At 42.0% G+C, this 25,917-nt stretch overlaps 1 protein-coding gene and 1 non-coding gene across 13 annotated transcripts in view; one reads left to right on the top strand and one right to left on the bottom strand.

Annotated features, from left to right (window-relative positions):
- Positions 1–25,917, bottom strand: part of FHIT (fragile histidine triad diadenosine triphosphatase) — a 1,484,422-nt gene that overhangs the window by 975,759 nt on the left and 482,746 nt on the right. The window lies entirely within an intron of this gene.
- Positions 18,630–18,701, top strand: TRNAW-CCA. Its single transcript has one exon. It is a non-coding gene; the product is annotated as a tRNA-Trp (tRNA).

The following is a 25,917-nucleotide window of genomic DNA, read 5'->3' as shown; positions in this document are numbered from 1 at the left end:
ATCAACTGCATTGTCCAAAATGCTCCCCCATTATTACAGAAAATGCAGAACATAATTAGCATTCCTCTTTGCATGAGCCACAACTTCCAAAAATGGTGCCATATTATGAAGACTTAATTAATAAACAAGAGTTGGGCCATGACCAGTTGCACTTATCTGAATTTTATATTGTGAAGAAAGGCCACTGTTCAAATTCCATTTACAAATATCTAAATTCGGGCTAGCCTACATGAAGACAATCTAAACAGTAAGCTTGCGGATTCTATGCTGCTAATAGCATTGTGCTGGTACACCAACAATAGCAAACTATTAACTGCTGGGACATAAACCATCCTGAGAAATGCTCAGGGTGGGATGACGATAACATTGTATTTCAGCTGTACTGTACGGTGCAATTCTTCTATTTGTTCATATGCATTTCCCATTTAATGGATGAAGGAACCGCAGTGGCTTTTCATATCACCGTGAAGCCCTAAATGTGACAAAAGGGAAAAAAAATGTGAGCTGGAAAAAAAAATCTAAGTATGTGGTGGCGCCAGTAGGAGCAGGGGTACATCATGATGGAGTGTAAGTACACAGTTTCTCTCTACATCTGCAGCTGCTTGTTATTGATTTTCCCCTAACCTAACCCCAAAGGAGAGTCATTTATGTAAGTCATGAGCATTGAACTAATATTTGGGACCATAATATTGAGTAGTCCAGTTTATGAGCCTCAACTAAAGGAGTATTTGCATTAAACTGTACTCCCCTTATTAAAATCTATCAACTCTACCATCTGGAGAATTAGATGGCACCTGTTACGCTCAGCTGCAAGTTCTCTGCGCACTGAGATGACCACAGTCAGAGGGCAGCAAGGAGCCAGACCCAGAGCAGAGAGGAGAGGGAGGGGGAGAGCATGGAATGTGTGTCGAAAAGCAGATCGTATTAAAGACCACCAGTGCTTAAATCTGAAGAGTCCTAAGCCTACTGCAAATACAGAGCTGTGTGAACATGATAATTCTTTCAACAAAGTCCGTAATATGGCTTCCCGGGGCGCTGTGAAAACTGGGTGGTGAGACGGTGCTCCAGTTCAGTGAAGAGAGACCGGCCCGGTGACGGACTGTGGAGTCCACAGGAAGCCTGGGAAACGGTCCCTGCCTCTGCAGAATCAGCTAGAGCTCATGGAGCCCGAGCCTGGGGGCTTTCAGCAGCCTGAACAAGCTGTCTTAGATCACTGCCCTTTCCATCAGCTCCAGGGCACCAGGCAATGGCTCAGAGTCCTATCAGTCTTGGCAGGACTTGTTCACCGTGACCACAAAGATGGCATTTGTATCAGTAATAGGCTGAAAGAAGCCACTTTCATGCATGTGAAGAACGCTCCCTGAGACACTGGTTTAAGTCCTAGGTCTCTACCACCTAGCCACGTGATCCCGGAAAAACTGATTTGCTCATCTTTCAATCAGAGGGTGGAGTCAGATAATATATATCTGTGAAGTGAATGAATAAGGGAATAAAACCCCAAACTGAGTTTTTCCACCTCAGTACCACTGATATTTAGGGTCAGATCATTGTTTGTTGTGGAGTCTGACTAGGGGAAAAGAATATTCCCTTCTACTATTCTTGGTTCTGCTGCTGGTCTAAGAAATAAACTGACATAAAACACACTAACAGTAGAGGGAAAAAAAAACACTATTTTAATTACATACATACCTACAGGAGCCCCACAAAGGTGTAAGACTCAAAAGGCCAGGTGGAAGCCATAAACATGATGAAAAGACAGCCCTCAGAATAGGAAAAAATATTTGCAAAATGAAGCAACTGACAAGAATTAATCTCAAAAATATATAAATAGCTCATACAGCTCAAAATAAAAAATAATAATAATAAACAACCCAACCAAAAAATGGGCAAAAGACTTAAGAAGACATTTCTCCAAAGAAGACATACAGATGGCCAAGAGGCACATGAAAAGATACCCAACATTACCACTCTTTACAACCCATGGACTGTATAAGAGTGCAAGAGGGTCTCCTTTCTCCACACCCATCCAGCATTTATTGTTTGTCGATTTTTAAATTATGGTAATTCTGACCACTATTGGTGGGGAGGTTAAATTAATGCAGCTTCAATGGAGAACAGTATGGAGGTTCCAGAAAAAAACTAAAGCTGGAACTACCATATGACCCAGCAAACCCACTCCTGGGCATATATTCAGAGAAAACCATAGTTCAAAAAGACACACATCCCAAAGTTCCCTGCAGCATTATTTAAATAGCCAGGACATGTAAGCATCATAAATGTCCATTAATGGAGGAATGGATAAAGAAGATGTGTTAATATATATACAATGGAATATTATTGATCCAGAAAAAAGGAACAAAATTGGATCATCTATAGAGATGTGGATGAACCTGGAGACTGTTGTACAGAGTGAACTAAGTCAGAAAGAGAAAAACAAATATAAGTGGAACATATATAAGTGGAAATTAGAAAAATGGTATAGATGACACATACAACTAACTAATATAAGTGGAAATTAGAAAAATGGCATAGAGGATCTTATTGACAAAACAGAAATAGAGACAAAGGTGTAAAGAACAAATATGGATACCAAGGGGGAGAGAGCAGGGGGATGGGTTATACTGGGAGACTGTGATTGACATATACACAGTACTATGGGTGAAATAGATAACTGATGAGACCCTATTGTATAGCTCAGGGAACTCGACTCAGTGCTCTATGGGGACCTAAATGGGAAGGAAATCCAAAAAAGAGGAGATATGTATAGGCTTCCCCAGTGTCTCAGCAGTAAAGCATCTATTTGTAACGCAGGATACGTGGGTCTGCTCCCTGGGTCAAGAAGATCCCCTGGAGAAGGGAAATGGCAACCCATTCAAGTATTCTTGCCTGGAAAATTCCATAGATAGAGGAGCCTGACGGGCTACAGTCCATAGGGTGACAAAAGAGTTGTATACAGTTTCACAACTAAACAACAATATAGCTAATTCATTTTGCTATACAGAAGAAACTATCACAACATTGTAAAGCAACTACCCTGCAATAAAAATTAATTCTTAAAGAAAAAGCCAGATGATCAAGGCTTATCTGCATGGGGTTGGTTCCAGGACCCCTGCCTATACCAACATCTGCAGATGCTCAAGTCCCTTATAGTTGGCCCTCCATATTGGTGGATGCAGAACCCGTGGACACAGAGGGCCAGGGAGCTAAGGAAAAGGGAGCTAAGGAAAGGAAAGGGGTCTGGGACTTTGAAAAAGGAAAGCAATCATGAGAAAATGAGAGGAGGAGATGTTTGGTGAACAAAGGTGGGGGGTAGTGCTCAGTTGTGTTCTGTCCGACTCTTTTTGACCCCATGGACTGTAGCCTGCCAGGCTCCTCTGTCCATGGGATTTCCCAGGCAAAAATACTGGAACGGGTTGCCATTTCTTACTCCAGGGGATTTTCCCCACTCAGGGACTGAAACTAAGTCTCTTGAATCTCTTTGCATTGGCAGGCAGATTCCTTACAACTGCTCCACCTGGGAAGCTGGAACAAAGGTACAGGCCCCTTTCTAATTCCCTTTACAAAAGCAAAACTTCTACTGTTTTCAGAACTTCTCCTGTGTTTGCACTTTCTCAAAATAATTGTATAGAAATAATCCTTATTCATGAGTGGCACATTTGACATATTCTGCTATCCTTTAGGTATTTTCAGCATCCCTGCCTCTACAAACTAGATGGCAGTAACATACCCTCTCTCAGTTATGACAACAAAATAAGTCTCCAGACATTGCCAAATGTCTCTCAGGGACAAAACAGCTTCTGGTTGAGCATCACCTCTAACTAACAAATTTAGGTTCCAGAAGATAAATTCAAGCACCATGAAAATACAATAACCTCTAACTTGTAAGAAAACTTACACTGACATCTTCAACATCACTGGTAGTTCATAGTGACAAAATTTTTATTGAGCACTTATTATGCACCAAGTAGAAAGATGAATGGGAAGATACTGCCTCTGCCCCTGAGGGCGTCATAGACTGTGAAAGTGGCATTTTTACAGTGCTCCGTCTCAGAGAAGGGCAATGCTCAGCTAGTCATCGCTTCAAGAAGCACGAGAATATCCTTCTATGTGACTAGACAGGGAAAGAAGTCAGAGCATACCTCTTTGCTGTTAAAAGATTAGCCTGTATATCAGAGTTGCTGTCATTTGCTAAGGTGAATGTTTGGTCATTTCGACTCATTTTAGATGGTTGCTGCAGTTTGTTTTTTGGTAGGTGGGGGAGCCTCAGACTGAAAGAGTTATCTCAGGAGGTTGTTTAGCTGAGCATAAGCCAAGACAGAGAGCTAGGGGATGAGACTGCCACTTACTTGCTGTGTGACCTTTGGCAATGCATTAACCCCTCCAATCCTCAAGTCCTTTGCTATGAAAGGGAGACAATCACTATAAAGTGGCTAGCACAACGCCTGCCACAAAGCAAAACTTGGGCAAACAAGAGCTGTTATCACTGCTGTGGGTATTGTGACTTCTTTATTTTATGATGGACAGATTGTCCTTCTTTTGTGTGCTAAAATACACATAACAGAATTTACCATGTTAAGCCTTTGAAGTGCAGTGCAGCTCCATTTAAGTACATTCACACCGCAGCACAAACATCACCACCATCTATCTCAGAATATTTTCCATCTTCCCCAAACTGAAACTCAGCCTTCTTCTCTTCCCCCGAGAGTGTTTGCTTAAACAAGATCTTATCCAGAAAAACACCTTTGAGGAAATGAAGTCCAGGCTTTTGTTTGACAAAGCCTCTCTGTTTCACTAACCTGTAGTCAAGTTCCTCTAATCTCTCTAGGTCTTGACCTTGTCTGGGTCTGGTGGCTCCATTGTAGCAAGAATGTTGCTGATCAGTTTAGCAAAAAAACAAAAAGACAAAAACAAAAACAAAAAACCCACTCTATACCTAATACCCTCAATATCTGATCAAATTCCCATCCCCCACGCTTGGTATTAGATCACTTTGGCTGGCCTTCAGCAAGAATCCGTCCATCAGTTTCCCCTTAAAAAGTTCCCATTCACTAATCCCTATTCTGCCCCTTGACTCTAAATCCTCACTAGTCCATGTTTCATTTGGAATTGAACCTAGTTCTATACTGAGATTTCTTTCCCCCTATTGCAATAGCTCCAGAACAAAAATTGTTTCTACTTTTTTAGCTACTATCAGGCTCTAGTTGTAACACACATGAAACTAAAGGCAATTCCCACAGTACCCTGGAAACCAAACAGAAACGGCATTTACATTGGCCGTTGGGGGTTATGTTGATGAGCTTAGTATCTGTCACCCATCTCCTATCAGTAACATGTAAGTGATTCATCTATCTTCAGGCAATAAACAGAGGATTCAAAACTTGAGCACAAAGGTTCCTGTCCATCATATTTACCATCACAAAAGCACACACTGGGGAGAATGCTCCGAATCTATTCTACCCCAACCTTGAGTCACTGGAAGGGAGTGCAAACCTGAGGTCATACTTTATTTCCCAAGTACATTCCGACATTAGGAATAAACTTCAGAAAATGGAAATGGAACCACACACCACTACCTCTCACCTGTCGGGTGTTTAATAACTGAGATATAGAGGAGGAAAAACCAGAGAATGAAAAGGCCTGGAGGCAAGCCCCCCGATAGGCTGTTGCCCTCCAGTGTCAGCTGGTCAGCATGAAGAGTCTGGGCTCACTAGCCCAGGGAGACTCTCAACTGTGTCTAGTTTCACTTATTCATAGAATATGTTATGCACGGGTCTAGCATCCAGCACTTGCGACCAGAGTTCCTTCTTGTGAAACTGCTGCATGAACAAGTCCACTTGGCAACCGTGTGCAAAGAGGCTGTACTCAACACCTCACTTGAAGATGGTGGCAATGTGCCGTGTGCTGAGACTGAGTCTGCCACAGGAACACTCCACTCCCTCCCCCACCGCTGCCGGGGTCCTTGTGAAGAGCCCCGCCCTTGGGCCTGTCAGGGAGCCTGTGCTCTATGGTGGGAGCTCACATCTCTCCATTCTTTGATAAATGAATAAAGATTTTATTGCCTCTGAACAACAATAACAAAAGCACTCACTGGACTCCCCACTTCAGTTAAGAATGGAGCATCTAATCAATTATTGGGGCCCAGGATAAGTGTCCCCAAAATGTGACTCAATGGTATATTATTTTGAATTAAAGTTCCTTAAGAAACAGCTAATGCAAGAGGGACACTCTGACCTCCTGTGTGTCTCCCTGAAAATGGAAAATAAATCTCCCCTGTGAAAGGTGCATCCCCCTGGATCTAGACGTAGAAGGAAGGACAGACACCCTTATCTCCAGAGACAGGGAATTCAGGCCGAGAAGCCTGGATCACAAAACTTGTTACCCCTTTAACTGACTGCCCCAAGGTCAAACTTGGTTCAGATTTTCAATATTTGAGCACCTGAAATCCACATTTCTTTGTCCTAGAAATACCTCAGAAATTTATTGTTTCTTTGTCTAAAAGGTATAAAAGCTACCTGGTCTGGCCACGTCTTAAGTCCCACAAGATCTCGATATACATGAATTAAAATGTGTTTCTTCTTCTCCTGATTATCCGTCTTGTGAAAATTTTATTGTTAACCTGGTCACAAGAACTCAAGAGTGGCAGATGGAGAAATTTTCCCCTCCTGGATACAGTATTATTCCAGAAGGAACTCTGTGAGCATATTTGTTTGGTGGTCTGTAATTGGTGGGAAAAGACTACTCATTGGGTCTCAACTATGAAAGGCACTTTCTTTTCCATAGAAAGTAAATGAACCTCCTTTATCAAGAATCCATGTGCTTCTGTGGAGGATTGTAGAGGGGGAAGCTTCTGGTATGTAGCCAGGTTCACAAAATATCTAAAGAGTCCCTAATTTCACCTCAAACCTCTGCTTTAGCACCTACTGTGTTGTGTCAATTTATTTTCTATCCACTGTCATTTCTGATCCTATCGCAATCGAATTTGAGGCATTTGCAGACAGGAACCCTATATGAGCTGTCAGCACCTTGCCCGATCATCTTCCAGCAAGTGGTCAGGCAGAAGAATGCAGCTAAGGATGCCCTGAGGCAGACTGTCGAGGAAACTGGCCAATGAGATGAATGTCTGTGCTCCACGGTTGAAGCCAAATCCACTGCACTGCCAGTGGGACCTCTCAAGACAGTCTCCCCTTGGACTCAGCAGATAGCATAGGTGGTACATCTCTCACCATCTGTCCAGGCATTTTGACCTTGTAACATCCCCCAGGCACTTCAGTCTGGTGACAGCTCTGTGACTTCTACCTATGCATTACTTTATCTCCATGTCCTTTCCTCCTTCCCCTCTTATCCATGCATTAGGACGTCGCCAAGATGTTACTTCCTTTGAGATTTCTATTCTATACCCCCCAGAAGTGGAGATGGCTGTTTAGAAACAGAAACAAACAAAAAACATTGAAATCTCCAAACTGAATCTGTTTAGTCACTCAGTCGTGTCTGACTCTTTGTGTCCTCAGGGACTGTAGTCCCCTAAGCTCCTCTGTCCACAGGAATTCTCCAGGCAAGAATATTGGAGTGGATAGCCATTTCCTCCTCCAGGGGATCTTTCTGATCCAGGGATTGAATCCAGGTCTTCCACACTGCAGGCAGATTCTTTACCATCTGAGCCACCAGGGAAGCCAAATCAAATCTGCACTTTGATTTATCTCAAAAGATGTGGTGTGATGTATGGTGTAATGTATGGCAGCTTTTTCCAAGTCTTAACCATACATCACAGTGACCGGGGGAATTGCTTCACATATGGATTCCCAGGCCTCACCCTGCCACCACAAGCTTGTGGCCAAAAAGGTGTTTTGTTTTAAAGTTTCCCATATTCTGCTATTCAAAAGTACTAGAAACAATAGGAAGGCATGCTAGCTATGTGACTTCAGCAAGTCGCTTTGCTTCTCTGCGCCTGCTTTCTCATTTGTAAAATTGGGGATAAGAATGCCCATCTCACAAGGCTTGGCATCTCACAAGGATGGCATCGCCAACTCAATGGACATGAGTTTGAGCAAGCTCCCAGAGTTGGTGATGGACAGGGAAGCCTCTCGTGCTGCAGTCCATGGGGTCGCAAAGAGTTGGACTCGACTGAGCGACTGAACTGACTGAACTGAACACGGCTGGAGTACAAAATCCTTCACTGATGCCTCAGCAAGTGGAGCTATGATGATGGTTACTATGGATGTCCTTAAAAAGCTGCTCTCAACGTCTCAAAACCACCAATAGACCAGTTTGCCAAACCTTCCTCTATTAGAGAACAATTCACCAAAGAGGAAGAAGGATTCAAACCAGGATGACAGCTTGGAAAAAAATCACAAAGGAGGTTGAGAAGAAGCCCATGTAGACAGCCGGACATTAGCATGTAATTAGGTTTTTCGAAGGCCCATATTCTTCATTCCCATTGCCATTTTTCCTGATTAAAATGTTCCCATGGAAGCTGAAACCATTAACGGAAGTCTATCAAATGGTAGCTGTTGCAGAGAGCTACCCCACTCTGTTAAATTGGTCAGGCTTGTGTCTCTCATAGGTTTGTGTGTCTCTCATAGGCTTGTGTGTCTCTCATAGGCTTGTGTGTCTCATAGGCTTGTATGTCTCTCGTAGGCTTGTGTCTCTCACAGGCTTGTGTCTCTCATAGGCTTGTGTGTCTCCTAGGCTTGTGTCTCTCATAGGCTTGTGTGTCTCTCATAGGCTTGTGTGTCTCTCATAGGCTTGTGTCTCTCATAGGCTTGTGTCTCTCATAGGCTTGTGTGTCTCTCATAGGCTTGTGTGTCTCATAGGCTTGTGTCTCTCATAGGCTTGTGTCTCTCATAGGCTTGTGAGTCTCTGATAGGCTTGTGTCTCTCATAGGCTAATGCTTTAACACTTCAATACCTATAATAAAGTATATGCACCACAAGAAAAATGTGTTTTGTGACCAGCAGGCTATAACACAGTGTTCTGCTTATAGAAGCCATGGGTTTAATTGTATCCTAAGGTAATGATGAGTCACCACTCTGGCTTTTAGTTAAGGAAACCAAACAATGACTCTAAACCTCAGTTCAGAGTGCCCCTGAGTCTTAGAGAAAATGCCTGAATAGAAACTGTTTTGTATCACTTAAGGCTGTCAAACAGTAGGATACCACGACAGCCATGCTGAGTAATTCCCCTTAAAGAGGTGGTGGTAGTGAACTAGGAGCCCATTCCACAGCTCAGAGCTAGAGGGGAGAAAAAACGCTGCACAGAAGTAAAAGAAGGTTGCCACCTACCGTATCCACCCTCTCAGATGTCCGCCCTGGAGGCTAAACTAGGAGAAAAATGAGACACCAGGCTTGGTGTCTCCTATTTAGAAGGGCTAACCCTTAGAGGGCTCATCCTGGATCCCTCCAGGATAGAAGGGAAGGGGGAAGGGCACAAACTTAAAAAGAATGACATAGCCATAGGACATGACAAAAGCTAGTTAGAACCAACTAGTCCAAGATAGCAGAAGATCTGATTTCCAGTAGACCTTGAATCTCATTATATATGTTCATTCTAATACATTAGCATGCTAAGTGACACACTCACCAGCACCATGCCAGTCTTGAGGACCTACCATCAAAGATCAAGAAGTTAGCAATAGCCCAATTCCTGGAAATCTCTGCCCTTTCCTCTAAATAGTTGGATTAATCCTCCCACTCTTTAGCCTATGAAATTATCTAGTCAATAAAAACTAACCATGCCATATTTTGGGGCCCCTCGCTTCTGAGATGTCCCACTCTGTTTTCTGCAGAGCATGTTTCTTTCTAAATAAATCCACTTATCTATCACTTTGTCTCACTGAATGCTTTCTGTGAGGAGACATCAAGAACTTAAGCTTCATTAAGCCCCAAAGCCAGGTATGTGATTTCTGTTAAAAGACTGTGGATTTCAGTCCCAATCTGGGTTTAGCTTGATTTCGAGATCCAACCCATGGGTTCAAGTCCCTCTCTGAGTTGCACACAGTTTTCACTCCAGCCAGAGCCAGCAGAACAGAGGTCAAGGCACTGGAGCCCTAGGATTACAAACACTGGTTTTGGAGGCCATGCATCCAGAATCAGAATCAGAATTCACTCATGTAGGTGAGTTATCAGCTCAGGTCACATTTTTTTTAGTTTCTGTGTTTCTGTCTCTATTTGAAAAAGGGGAATTAAAAAAAAAATGCAGCTTCTAAGATCAGGGTGCAAATCGAATTTTATGGAAAGTACTTAACATGTACTCAATAAAAAGCAGTTGCTACTATTATTATTATTATTATTATTATTATTATTATCGAGGGACTATCATTAAATCTGGGGTTCTATGCAGGTTTGCCAAGAGACATAAAGCTTTTGTTATGTGGAAAGCACTGTGTTAGGTCCTGGGACATAGGAACAAACAGGACAGACACAATCGCTGTTTTATGATGCTTATGGTGTGTTTGTGTGTGTGTGTGTGTGTGTGTGCATGCATGCGTGTGTGTGTGTGTGTGTATTGGCCTGCACATTGTTTATAAACAAAACAAGACCAAACTGATAGCAAACATTTCAAAAATGTGTGGCTTCATACAAAAAGTCCAGATTTCTGGCTTCCTTTTAAAAACCCCGGAAAATCTGACAGGAAGTGAGATCTCTCTCCACGGGGCAACCTGCTCCTCCAGATCCCTCACAAATCGCAAAACACAGTGCCAGTCTTCCGCCTGATATGGGCCGCTGGCTTCTCTAATTAAGAGAAAACTCTCTCGGGCTACATGTGATGGAGGGCCCCGGGGCATTTTGAGAGACGAGGAAGCTGAGGACACAGACCCAGAGGACCAGAACTGAAACGTGGGGAGAGAGAGGAGAGTTGGCACCCGCCTTCTGTCAACGGGTTTATTTGTCTCTCATCTCAGCTCGCTTTGTGTGGCTGGACACAGAAAACCCTGGAGGGGGAATTCTGATTCCAGCCTGCTCTTTGCACAGCTAATTATTTGGGGCTCCCAGAAGGTTGAAGAGAACAATGACTCTCCCAGCAGTTACAGTTGGACTAGCTTAGTTCCTTTTCTTTGCCACAGGGGGAGGGGGAGCTATTTGTTTTGGTCTTAAACCAAATCTGCCCAAGACACAGACAGATGTTCTGACCTGAGACCAGGAAAGCTGCTATTTCAATGCCTAGCAAAATTCTCCTATTTTGTCTTTCTAGTCGGCCTGCATATCCATAATATGCATTTTCCTTGCTTAAACTGTTTACTTCTCTCCTGTGCAAATAGAAAGCAATGCTCAGAAATAAAAAATACTATATGCCCAAGAATTATATCCCTCCTCCCAAGTGAGATATTTCATGTTTTCTAGGAAGACAGCATAAAGACAAGCAGGGGGAGCTAATTAGGATGGAACAGTGAAACAACGAAAGCTCATTTGTACACAACCTGCTAATAATTATCTGCAACTTCATTCTAATAGGAAATGAGTGACAAGTCCCTTAAAAACCAAGAAACAGGAAATGAAAATACATGCTCCATAGTTGAGAACACTATAAGAGAGTGGAACGATCTTCCAGCAACTCCAGAGAGACTGTTCCTACATCTTACCAAAGCTATTATCATCAGTGGTGTCCCCTCATTTAAACAAAATGAGCAGATTCAGTTTGCTGCTATTAGCTGTTTCTAGCCTTTCTGCATCTAAAGACATTTTCACTCTTGGCTGTTCCAATAGAGATTCATTTGGATTTCCTGTCAACTATTGCTCAAAAACAAAGTAAGGCCTATTTTTCTGATTAAACTTATACTCAGTTTCATTTGTTTATCTAATACCTATTTATTGAGCACCTCCTAACAGCCAGGCACTGTGTTAGGTGCTGGAGATAAAAATGTGATTCAAAACAAAGACAGACCTTACCCTCAAGGAATGCAGGGGAAGGCAGATATTAACAGAAAGACCTCACCAATATAAAACTGACCCTCTGAAAAGTGTTTCAGAAGAGGTATCTTGTACCAGGAAGACTTATAACAAAGGAATTCAGTTAAAGGAGGTGTAACAGAGGCAACGAAAGTGTCTCAGAAGAAATAACACTTGAGCCGAAGTGTACAGGCTGTAGGTTCCAGATAAGCAAAGGCCCTGTAGTGAGACTGAGTGAATATAAGGACTGAATGAAGGCCAGCCTGATTGGAGTGGAGAATCCACAAGGGACAGAGTGATGAAGTTGAGTGTTAATAGTGATCATGCAAGAATTTTGAGCAATGGGAAGCCATCTTGGGGTTTTTAAACAGGGTGTAGAGAGTTCCCTGGTGGCAGAGTAGATAAAAATTGGCCTCCCAATGCAGGGGACATGGGTTTGACCCTCGGTCCAGGAAGATTCCACACGTCTCTGAGAAACTAAGCGTGTGTGCCACAGCCATGAAGCCTCTGCTCCAGAGCGTGCATGTCACAATACTGAAGCCTGCCCACATAGAGCTTGTGCACTGAGGAGCCCTTACACAGCAACGAAGAGTGGCCCGCACTCGTCACAACTAGAGAAAGTCCACGCAAAGCAATGAAGACCCCTGCATGCTAAGTCGCTTTAGTCATATTCAACTCTCTGCGACCCCATGGACTGAAGCCCGCCAGGCTCTTCTGTTCATAGGATTCTCCAGGCAAGAATACTGGAGTGGGTAGCCAGGCCCTCCTCCAGGGAATCTTCCCAACCCAAGGATCAAGCCCGAGTCTCTTGTGAATTGCAGGCAGGTTCTTTACCATTGAGTCACCTGGGAAGCCAATGAAGAAACATAAATAAATGAATAAATAAACAGGGTGCGGTGGTCGTAGCTGATATGATGATTTTTTATACTTTAAAGAAAAATAGACTTGGGTAGAGGGGAGGCTGAAAGAGTTTGGGTAGACCAGTTCATCTAGACCTCCTACAGAAGTCCCAGGGAGAGTAATTTGGACTTGTATGGTATGGTGCTAGAGCTGATGGAGTAGAGGTGATACACTCTAACAATACTTGGAGTGGGACCAACCCAATGAGCCAGAAGAATTTCAATGGCCCAAGACAGGCACTAACTATACTTCCTGGTGCTATGAAGCTGAATGAAGACATTGGAAAGACCAAACCAAATAGGACTTGAGAATCCCTCAGCCCCAGCAGCAAGGTACCACTATGTGCTCTGAGTCATCATAGCTCTGTATCTGAATTTACAAATTCCGAGAAAGACTTCCCAGGAAAACCAGTTAAATAGGCAGGGAAGAAAACATTAAGCATCGAGCACTGGGGAAAAAAAAAAAAAAAGATGCTAACAAGCAGGTTTCAGTAGAAGTTGGTATAGTATTAAATTTCCATTCTACTGTCATTAGCACTGATTCTGATTTAGAGAAAAAAAATATTTGGGTTAATCAAAACTATGGGTCAATCAACTGTTCCATAATGACAGCTCCTGTGGTCATAAATCTTTGCTATCGCCTGTAGCTGACAGGGTCTCAGTCCACGGGAGAATAAGCAGCAAAAGACTAATGTTTCTCTTCATTTCCCCCAAAGGGAGTTAGGCAATGAGTAATAAAAGGATATAAATTATTCACAATGCTTTCTTGAAGTTTATGATTCATGGCTTGGGAGAAATAATGGACGGGGTGGTCGGGGTGGGTGACTCGGGGTTGGGGAGGACAGAATCCTGAATGAAAAAAAGTCTCTGTTGAAAATGGAAGGATGAGTTTGTGAGGCAGACCCAAGTCACTACATGCAGGGTTTGGGGTTTCACCAGGGCAGCCTCTGGTTCATCCACAGGATGGTTCACTCATTCCTTACTTTTATTTGGACAATCCTTATTAACCTGGAGTCACTGAGGAGGGCTGTTTCTGTAAATACAGTTTCTCTAGACTTTGGTGAAGGTGGACAGAGGGAGAGAGATGAACAGGAAGATTGGAGAGAGGTCAAGTGTGTCTGTGTGACAAAGTATGGAGGGAATGGAAGGACGAAAGCATATCATCTGGTGGAGGAGATATAAAAGATATATCTTTTATAAATAAAAGTGATAAAATATGTTAAAGTTTGTCTCATATATTAATATAAATCTCTCCTGCATTTTTAAACTTTATTTTCTAACTTTTTTGGCTATTCCCTGCAGTATGTGGGGTCTCAGTTCCCTGACCAGGAATCAAACCTACGCCCCCTGCATTGGAAGTGTGGAGTCTTAACCACTGATCACCAGGGAAGTCCTTAAGAGGATATCTTCTGTTTTGGTTTTTACTTTCAGGAAAAAACAAGCATTGGTGTAGTAAAAGATATGGAAGTAGATAGGAGCAGAAGGGTTATGTGTTTGTTAGTTTTGATAAAGTTAATTTGAGAATATCAAAACCTACAAAATGGAGGCCGCCCTAGCTGCCAGCCCATGTCATAAATCTACACCTCAGTTCAATTCAGTTCTTCAGTTTAGTTCAGTTGCTCAGTCGTGTCCTACTATTTGCAACCCCATGGACTGTAGTACGCCAGGCTTCCCTGTCCATCACCAACTCCTGGAGCTTGCTCAAACTCATGTCCATTGAGCTGGTGATGCCATCCAACCATCTCATCCTCTGTCATCCCCTTCTCGTCTTGCCTTCAATCTTTCCCAACATCAGGGTCTTTTCCAAGGAGTCAGTTCTTCAAATCAGGTGGCCAAAGTATCGGGTTTCAGCTTCAGCATCAGTCCTTCCAGTGAATATTCAGGACAGATTTCCTTTAGGATGGATTGGTTTGATCTCCTTGTAGTCCAAGGGACTTTCAAGAGTCTTCTCCAACACCGCAGTTCAAAAGCATCAATTCTTCAGAGATCAGGTTTCTTCATGGTCCAACTCTTACATCCATACATGACTACTGGAAAAACCATAGCTTTGACTAGACTGACTTTTGTTGGCAAAGTAATCTACACCTAAGTCAGCCCAAACTTACAGGAAACACTTGTCAAGGGAACCTAACACACACCCATCACAATCCTCCAACTCAGCTTTACCCTAGAAAACAAGACCTGCTCTCCTTACAGGGAAACCCCTGACCTCCTAGCTACACATGCCATTTCTTTTACTGCTGTTTCTAATCATCTATATAACTCACTCTTGCCCCAGATCTCCAAGGAAGGACCTTATGCTTCCCTGCACCAAACTCTTCCCTCCATGGAGTGTTTTCTCTGAATAAAGGACATTAATCTTCTTACTAAGTCATTTCAATTTTGTCATTTGATAGTCTGATTATGTATAAATATGGCCTGGATTAGATACATAGCTCTCCTTCACAGTTTCTAAGAAATTCAAGTAAAGGATTTCAGCAATTTTGAAACTGCTCTCTTCCCAATCTGAGTTTCCCTGACAGAAAGTGCTGAGACTAAGTCATGTGGATCCACTCTTTATAAAGGCTAGAAACACATTTATTGAACCCATCACGTGCAGGCACTTACCTGGTGCTATTAATAGTACAAATAATTGAAAAATCGTTCAGATTCCAGCCTTGACTTACCTTCCTAGTTTTATCTCCTGCTAGTTCTCCTTCAAAACCAAGATCACAGCCATTTTACTATGCAATTCAGAACATTTTGTTCTGCTTCCCACTCCTTATGTATAAACATGTATCTTTCTCCACTGAATGCTCTCCCTAATTCATTCAGAAGCACTGCACCTCCCCATCTGCACCTGGCTAAAGCCTACACCCCTCCTATCTCAGTTTAGATGTCACTTCCTCAGAAAGTTGTCCAGAATTCCAAGGTGAGTCAGGTGCCCTTACTCTGGGCTCTTGATGGGTTTATCTCAACTAAGTCCTGGTAGCATTCAATGGTAATCAGATGGTGTGCAAACTTTTTGATAGCAGGGACTATGTCTTTGTCATTCTTGTATCCTCAGCCCCAAGCACATGAGGAGACACAAATAAAACACCAACTAAATCTCCGATGAATGAATAAAGATATGCAATACTTAATGCCCAACTTCAAGGAAATTTCAGTGTAATTAATAAACATACCACCTTTTGAAATACAATAGCACACAGCATATAAAACAAGTGCCTTGTGTGTAACAAAGCAGGGGCTCAGCGGAAGCCAAAGATTAGTTTTGACTGAGGTGATGGTAGCAACAGCAGTTAGAACAAGCCTGTGTTTATGACACATGGGCTATGTTAGTTGTTTTCATAAATAGCCCTATAACATGGTAGTATTTTCCCCATTAACAAATGAGGAACCCAAGGTTCAGAGAGGTTAAATGATTTTTCAAAATTATATAGATAGTAACCAGCAAAGCCAGGATTTGAATTCTAAATACAAGATTTCAAAACATTGAGAATGGGAAGGTGTGCATGTCAGGCAGAAGAAAAACATAGATAACATACCAAGGCACTTGGGGGTCATGCATATCCCAGGGGCTAAAAAGAAAGATCAAGTTGATAGTATGTAGGAATATTGGGGACACCAGTGCTAGCAAGTGAGTAACTAGATTGTCAGGGACCCTGCATGTCAAGCTATGGAACTTACATCAGTTTATAGATACCAAGAATCATTGGTAGCTTTAGAGTAGAGGAAACATGATCAGATTTGAGTGTTTGAAAGGTTTATCAAGCAGTAGAATACAGGATGGACTAGGAGACGAGAGGAGAGTTTGCAGAGAAGGAAAAACCTCAGAGCATAATGCAATTCTTTAACTGTAAAGGCACTGATCTCTGGGAATGGAGTAGAAAAGATGGATGCAAGCCATCCTATGATAGAATAAACAAATGGTCCTTGACAGCTGAGTTGTTGTGGGTCTGAAAGAGATAGGTATTAATAAAAGAGGCTTAAGAGTATTAAGCCGAAATGACAGGGACCCCAGTGAAGAAATCAGCCAGAAACGCCATATGAAGGTACTGGTTTGAGGAGAAACTTTTTAAACATGCTAAAAATAGACATTGTAGGGAAAATCTTCAGAAAACAGTTGAAAATGTGGGACCAGAGAACCAGAGAATGACTAGAACAAGAAATGCAACTGGGGAGAGAGGGGAAGGCGTTTGCCCTAAGGTGCAAATGAAGCCAAAGAAAATGTGGATGTGTCTTCAAGGGCTGAGGAGCAGAAAACGAGGGTTGGGAGGTGTGCAACAAATCTTAGTTAATACTTAGCATTTAGATGGCAGGAACGTGAAGAAGATTAAGAAGTAAAAGATGCTAAAGAATTAAGATCTAAATGCCCAATATGAACAGGCGCTATGCCAGAAACTTTTTATATGTTATTCTCGGAGGTCAGTACTATCTTTATTTTATAAACACTGAAGCTGAGGAGCCATGTTATCTTGCCCAGGGCCACACAACCGATTAATGACATAGGTGGCAAGCATCTCAATTCACGTCTTGCTGTTCCCCGGGACAGAGCCACAGTGTCAAGGCCACTGGAAGGGGAGAACCTTCAGAGTGGACAGGATGAACCTGGGCAAGAGCAATGAGGACTGAGAAGAGGCCACCGAGGAACTTCCCTGGTGGTCCAGTGGCTAGGACACCAAGTTCCCAATGTAAGGGGCTTGGGTTCAATGCCCGGTCAGGGAACTTGATCCCATATGCCTCAACTAAGAGTTTGCCTGATGGAACTAAAGATCCCACATGCCACATCTAAGACCTGGCACAGCGAAGAAAATAAATAAAATTAAATAAATATTTTAAGAAAGAGTTTGAGGACTTGCCTCTCAGAGAAAGCTGTGGTATAGGACCTAAAACTGAACCTCAGTGTTATTCACTGTCTTGACATCTGGGGGAAATCGGGATGGCCTCCAATGTCTCAACCACAAGTTCTTCTCATTTTGCTCCTGAGGAACAAGCCCCTTGGCCAAACAGCTCTCCTCATCACGGGGACCAGGCACAGCCCCTGTGTAACCCTGAGCAGTGGGGTTCAGCTTCCTGCCAGCCTCTGGAATGATTCCAACAAGCCCATTACACCTTTCTGCAGGAACCAAGGGCCACCCACTCCCTTGATGCTGCCTCTCACAGTCCCTGATGTGTCCCTCTGTTCCCAAGTGCAACCCTCTAGGGACTTTGTCTGGTATGCATCACCCTCCTCCCCTAGGCTGTGAGTACATATGACTAATAAAGTTCTATCAATCTCAGTTGTCTAGTGCTAGAGGTCATGGGTTTGGCTGTCCACATATCTCTAGGGTGGAAATCTCTTCTTTACCAACTAGGTGGACAGACAGTGATTAAGACAATAGAGGACTCTAAAGTGTTCACTGTGAAGTTACATGGGTAAAATACTTCATTTTAATAAGTATTTGGGACTTCCCTGGTGGTCCAGTGGCTAAGACTCCACACTCCCAATGCAGGGGGGCCTGGGGTTTGATCCCTAGTCAGGGAACTAGACCCCACATGCTGCAGCTGAGATTGCTGCAGCTAAAGATCTCACATGCTGCAACTACGACTCTACACAGACAAATTTAAAAAAAAAAGAAAAAGACACAAAAGTATTTGCTTTAGTACAAGTGAAGAAAGTGAGAAATGAATGACTTTTCTAGTTTTATACAAGAGGAAACTGAGGGACAGACAAGTTAGATGGCTACCTTGTATTACACAGTATTAAACTCTTCTTTCATTTTAATGAAATATTAAATATCTTATCTCCAATATTTTCTTGACAAGTTCTTGTCTAGATGCAGCCTAAGAATCACATGTATCCAGAATTTACACAAAGCTATGGGCTTCCCTGGTGGCTCAGAGGTTAAAGCATCTGCCTCCAATGCAGGAGACCCAGGTTCGATCCCTGGGTCGGGAAGATCCCCTGGAGAAGGAAATGGTAACCCACTCCAGTATTCTTGCCTGGAGAATCCCATGGATGGAGGAGCCTGGTAGGCTACAGTCCAAGGGGTCGCAAAGAGTCGGACACGACTGAGTGATTTCACTCACTCACTCACTCATTATAAGCAATAAGAGAAAGGCAAAAAGTCTCACAGAAAAACTGGAAGATATAAATAGGTAACTCCCCAAAGTAGAAAGAGACAATAATGGGGATATGTTCAATGTCATTATTAATCAAAGAAATTCAAACAAAAATCACAATGAACCATTTATTTATATATTTCAGGTTGACAAAGATTAAGATTTACACTACCCAGAGTTAAGGATGTTAAAAGGAATCAAAGGCTCTCATATGCAGATGGAATGAGTAGAAATTAGTGTACCTTTTTGGAAGACAGAGCAGCAACTTGAGAAAAATTTTTAATTATATTTTACATAATTTAATTTCTAGGATTATATCTCAAGGAAGCAACGTGTCAAATCCATAAAGATGTATGTATAAAGATATTTGTTCTATTCTCAATATTGAAAATTCAGGAAAAAAATCTTAATGTCTATCAACAGAGTATTGGCTAAATAAATGTGCTTTACATATAAAATGGGTTGCTATACAGTCTTTAAAAATGATGATATAGATGCATATTTATCAGCATAGAAAAATTATATTAGGTTTAAAAAAACTAGTTTACAAAACTGCATGTAGAATATTATAGATAGTATTTAAAATTTTATATATTTCTATATACATGCATAGTGGGACATTTGGAATGAAATTTACAAAATTTTAATATCTCCAACTATTCAGTTTTCAGATAAATCTTACTCTCTTTTTCAGCTTATCCCAAAGACACATATCAATAATTGAGAGGAGAAGAAAAAATTTTTTTTCATTTTTGGGGAAAAAAATACATTGAGCAATGAATATTTCCCTTTGGGAAAAAAAAATGTATACTTCAAGAAGAAATTATACAAATCCTACAGCATGCTCCAATCTTGTACTTATATTTATTCTCCAATAGATAAATGTGAAGCCCAGTAAAGAAAGGGACTCAGCCAATGCGCTAGATTTCTCATAGGAAGTATATATTCTAAACAGAGGCTTTTGTGCCCTTAGCAGGAGGCTGTGGATAAAAAGTGAAAACCACAAGGAGCCTGGGTTCAGTAGGTGCTGGTCAGCCCCTCTCTGATTGAAAAGGACACCTTAGTAGTGACCAGTGAGAGTCCCACTCCAAGCTGTCAACAGTGGCTAATTTTTTGCCTTTGACCTTGCACACCATTCACACCTACAGCTCTGATAAGTCCCACTCTTGGAGCTTTAACCTCTTGACAGCAAATGCTGCGGTCTCAAAATCCCATTTATGCCTGTTTCCTGTTAGAAAGTTTTGTGTAGGGCACATGTGACCTACAGAATTATGTTTTTCAAAAGTAAACTCTCTGAGAAATCAGTTACCAACTTATCTCCCAATTCTATCATCTAGAAGGGGACAAAGGGTGACAAAACAAAGCCCATAGAGAGTAATTCAGAAAGACAGACACTTAATTTACTTATTCTAAAAAACAGCAAACCCTACTATGTCACTTTAGAAATTCCTAAAATAGAGATCTCTATGTATCCCATTTGGCGTCTGTCATGCTCCCGCTAATATTATTTGTGACAGCTCTAAGAGAGGCAATATACATTGGCCTCCCAGGTCTTTAAGAATGCACAGCTTAATTCATCTGGAAACAGTTGTGTTGTTGACCCCAGGGTTCTTTATATTAGAACAAACTCAGACACAAACCCTGAGACGGCTCCAGAATATTATATGAGGGTGAATTACAGGCAGTCACACAACCTAGCATTGTCCTTTAAAGCGTTTTTATGAGGCAGAGCCAAAGGCTGGCAAAACTCTCCTTCACCACAGAGGAAATCTAGGTTAAAAAGGAAAATAAGAAGTTTATGAACTATTAAAAAAAATAAAGCTGCAGAGTTAGGGAGGTATGGATTAAGTTCCGATCCATTAATTCTTTTATTCCCTGACTTAGAACTGGCTGAAGGAGTGTGGCCCTCTGGTGGGTGACAGAAACAGTCCCTTGTATGGGAACCAGTGAGGAATGGCTGGCAGAGAAGGGGGTGGACCCACTCATTCAGATGATAATTTATACTGGAATCTGGAATTCAATAACCTCACATCCCTCAGGTAAGGGAAAGATCCGCTCCCCAATTTCATTTGGGAGTTCTATTACATTAAGCAATATTCTGTTTGGCCAGACGTGCCATTCTTCTCTTGAAGGAAATTAATTTCTTGATTCTTCCAGCTAATATAATCCCAATTCAGTGCTTAAAGTTTTCTCAGGGTGCTACTAGATGAAATAAAGTTTAAAGCACCTCTTGTGGGAATCCACAAAGCACAGATGGAAACAATAGAGGAAAAACAAGTTGAAGAGGGGAAGGTAGGGGTGGCTGGAGGGGACATGAGGTGTTAGCCTGCCCCGCACAAGCCAACACATATGTTTGTTAACAGTGTTCTGTAGTCTGAACTCTTGGCTGAATAGGGCTGTTTTATGATTTCCATAGGAAATTTATTTTAAAGCATGTAAGGCCACTGAACAGGATAAATAAAAGATTACAAGAAAAAAAAAAAGAAACAGTGATTTCTGATTGTTTAAAAGGCAACTCAACAAGCCTTCACCTGCAAAAGCAAAAGGTCAGGATCAATGAAAGGGCCTTTCCTTTGGAAAGAGATCTGCTTTCAATTTAAAACAAACAAACCCTTATGGCGGGCTTTCTGAAGACCAAGGAGACATCAAACTGTGTAAGGGATCTGGTCTTGCCAGGAAAATAAAACTCCTCTGTTGGAAATTCCCCAACAACATCAAAACAAAACAAAGCAGAACAAACCTAACCCCCACCCCACCCCTTCCTCAGCCCTCTGTCTGATAGCCAAAGGCTGGTTACCCCCCAAAATAAAAACAAGTCCTCAAACATAAATGTGTTACTCCTCATAGCTGCAATTTTATTCTAAAAGAAGATTTTTGGAGATATCATCTTAAGTGTGATGTTACAGGGGGAATCCTATCTATTAGGAGAGTCTGACTTGAGAATATGACAGGATACTGACCATCTTTGATGACAAAACATCCACTCTTAGAGGTACCTTGGTCAAACACACTGTATCTCATTCTTCTAATGAGTCCAGCTGTCTTTCTAAAGTATTGGCTCAACTACTATGAAGAGGCACTTCTACTATCTTTTGGGGAGATAGACAATGAATGGCATTTTTTCTCAGCCGTATTTTCCTTCACAAATCTGAATGCTTATTGCAGCGGCACTGTTATTCTTAACATCAATCCTTTCTACATACACATGTACACCTCACCTATACCACACACATGTACCCACACCATCCATACACACATATACCATACACACACACACATGCACCATATACCACAGACCAACACACACACAATTACTTTTTTCCTCTCACCATTTTATTGAACATTGTGTTGAACATTCTATCCAGGGCAATTATGTAAGAAAAAGAAATTAAAAGACATCCCAAGGAAAGAAAAACATAAATATCTTATTTGGAAAAAAAAATGACATATATAGGAAATCATAAAGAAACCAATAAAAGCTAATAGAATTAATAAAAGAGTCCAGGGAGATTTCAGTACTTAGATTCAGTATACAAATATCACTTATATTTCTCTGTACTAGCAATGAACATTCCAAAACAAAATCTAGAAAAAAAATTGCATTAAAAATATTTAAAGATCATGAAATTTTAGGTGTAAATTTAACAAAAGAAGTGCAAGACTTGTATGCTGAAAATAGCAAAACACTGTTGAAAGAACTTGAAGATATAAATAAATGGAAAGACATCCTGTGTGTTCCTGGACTGGAAGACAATACTGTTAAATGAAAATACTCCCCCAAGTTGATCTATAGATTCAACAGAATCCCTATCAACATCCAGCCACATTTTGTTGTGACAGTAACCATTTTATTTTATCTTCTGTCATACCTTGCGTCATGTGAAATCTTAGTTCCCTGACCAGGGCCCACACACACAATTTTAATTGATGAGTTCATAAATCTGACTGTCGACCATTGCTACAACCTTCAGTTAAGTCGCTCAGTCGTGTCCGACTCTCAGTTCAGTTCAGTTCAGTTCAGTCGCTCAGATGTGTTCCACTCTTTGCGACCCCATGAATCACAGCACGCCAGGCTTCCCTGTCCATCACCAACCCCCAGAGTTTACCCAAACTCATGTCCATCGAGTCTGTGATGACATCCAGCCATCTCATCCTCTGTCGTCCCCTTCTCCTCCTGCCCCCAATGCCTCCCAGCATCAGGGTCTTTTCCAATGAGTCAACTCTTGGCATGAGGTGGCCAAAGTATTGGAGTTTCAGCTTCAACATCAGTCCTTCCAATGAACACCCAGGACTGATCTCCTTCAGGATGGACTGGTTGGATCTCCTTGCAGTCCAAGGGACTCTCAAGAGTCTTCTCCATCACCACAGTTCAAAAGCATCAATTCTTCGGTGCTCAGCTTTCTTCACAGTCCAACTCTCACATCCATACATGACTACTGGAAAAACCATAGCCTTGACTAGATGGACCTTTGTTGGCAAACTAATGTCTCTGCTTTTTAATATGCTATCTAGGTTGGTCATGACCTTCCTTCCAAGGAGTAAGTGTCTTTTAATTTCATGGCTACAATCACCATCTGCAGTGATTTTGAAGCCCAAAAAAAATAAAGTCTGACACTGTTTCCACTGTTTCCCCATCTATTTGCCACGAAGTGATGGGCCAGATGCCATGATCTTAGTTTTCTGAATGCCAACTTTTTCACTCTCCTCTTTCACTTTCATCAAGAGGCTCTTTAGTTCTTCTTCACTTTCTGCCATAAGGGTGGTGTCATCTGCATATCTGAGGTTGTTGATATTTCTCCTGGAAATCTTGATTCCAGCTTGTGCTTCATCTAGCCCAGCATTTCTCATGATGTACTCTGCATAGAAGTTAAATAAGCAGGGTGACAATATACAGCCTTGACGTACTCCTTTTCCTATTTGGAACCAGTCTGTTGTTCCATGTCCAGTTCTAACTGTTGCTTCCTGACCTGCATACAGGTTTCTCAAGAGGCAGGTCAGGTGATCTGGTATGCCCATTTCTTTCAGAATTTTCCACAGTTTATTGTGATCCACACAGTCAAAGGCTTTGGCATAGTCAATAAAGCAGAAATGGATGTTTTTCTGGAACTCTCTTGCTTTCTTGATGATCCAGCAGATATTGGCAATTTGATCTCTGGTTCCTCTGCCTTTTCTAAATCCAGCTTGAACATCTGGATGTTCACAGTACACATATTGCTGAAGCCTGGCTTGGAGAATTAGGAGCTACAACCTTAGTTATGCCCAATTCTTAGCTTTTATTACTATACGTTCCTCCCTTTTCCCTTTCTCTCAAGGAAGCATATCAGAATACAAGGAAACCAGAATCATAACCATAAATCTGCTCTCAACTGTTTAAAAAAAAAAAAAAAAACATAGAAAAACTACTGGAGGTGTAGCTCACAAACCATCGCTAACCACTGGTGAAATTCAGTATCAAACTTAGTATCCTGCCTGGAATGATCTCCCCTCACCCTCCCCAACACACTTTTTTTCAGCCATACAAACCCTACCAGTATCTCATGATCCATCCACTCGATGGATGAAAATTCTTCAGACTCCCCTCTCTAGACTCTACCAAACTCACACACTCAAGTTTCCCAAGAGCCAGAATGGGGGTTAATTTGTATTGCTGTTGTTCAGCCATTAAGTTGTGTCCAACTCTTTGGAACCCCATGGACTGCAGCACACCAGGCTTCCTTGTCCTTCGTTGTCTCCTTGGAGTTTGCTCAGATTCATGTCCTTTGAGTCAATGATGCCATCTAATTTGTATGTGTCAAGCCTATTCTCAGGCATACCCACTCACTGCTGAGCAGGAGAGATGTAGCAACCAGAGGGCACCAGCCCTGCCTGAAGGGGCAGCAGCCAGCAGCCCCGCCACGGCTGCCCTGTGGGGATGCAGGTCCCTGCCCTTCCACTGTTTTAAGAAAAGCCAAAAATCTTCTGCATTTTCTGTGAAATAGCCCAACTGTAAATGTTGGCTCAGTTAAAGTTAAGAAGACAAAAACTCTGTAAACTGTACTTGACCCATGGAACCACTAATTTAGAACCTCTGGTCTCTATTGAACATATGAAGCTTAACAATGAATGAGGCTCATGTAAAGAGGTGTGGTGTATGTGTGTCTTAGATCACCACTTAGATTAGTATGTCCCAGAGAGACACAGGCAAATACCTTCTCTGGTGGCGCAAATGCTAAAGAATCTGTCTGCAATGCAGGAGACCTGGGTTCAGTCCCTGGGTGGGAAAGATCCCCTGGAGAAGGGAATGGCTACCTAATCCAGTATTCTTGCCTAGAGAATTCCATGGGCAGAGGAGACTGGCATGTTATAGTCCACGGGGTCACAAAGGTGTTGGACACAACTGAGTGACTTTCAGTTTCACTTTTTTTCATGTGACAAGTAACTTGAAAATGAAGCAGGTCTTTATCTTGTTATCATCAATGTTAAATTAAGTTTCAAATAATATAAGGAGGGACTGAGATATTTATAGTTAGAAAAGAAGGACACTGGTCAAAAACGTTCAGGAACACTGAGCCTGATGATAAGGTGCTGGAAGGCAGGAATTAACCCTAATCTATTTTATTCCGCATGTATCAAGAGTGCTAATTAGGGACTTCCCTGGTGTTTCAGAGGTTAAAAGTTTGCCTTTCAATGCAGGGGACACGGGTTTGATCCGTGGTTGGGGAACGAAGATCCCACAGGCAACTAGAGTGAAAGTAAGCCAAAGGATTAGTCGTTCGGTTATGTCCGATTCTTTGCGATCCCATGGGCTATAGCCCACCAGGCTCCTCTGTCCATGGGATTTCCCAGCCAGCAATACTGAAGTGGGTTGCTATTTTCTCCTCCAGGGGATTTTCCTGACCGAGGCATCAAGTCCACATCTCCTGTGTCCCCTGCATTGCAGGCAGATTCTTTGCCCACTGAGCCATCAGGGAAGCTTAAAAAAAAAAAAACACAACTCACTCCCACATTATATTGGGAGGGGACGGGACGATGAGGATGGGTTGAGGCAACTAAGTCCATGCTGCAACTACTGA

Source organism: Cervus elaphus, chromosome 24, assembly GCF_910594005.1.
Source record: "Cervus elaphus chromosome 24, mCerEla1.1, whole genome shotgun sequence".
NCBI classification, from domain to species: domain Eukaryota; kingdom Metazoa; phylum Chordata; class Mammalia; order Artiodactyla; family Cervidae; genus Cervus; species Cervus elaphus.
The sequence above is the reverse complement of the archived record's forward strand: the minus strand, read 5'-3'. Positions and strand labels throughout refer to the sequence as shown.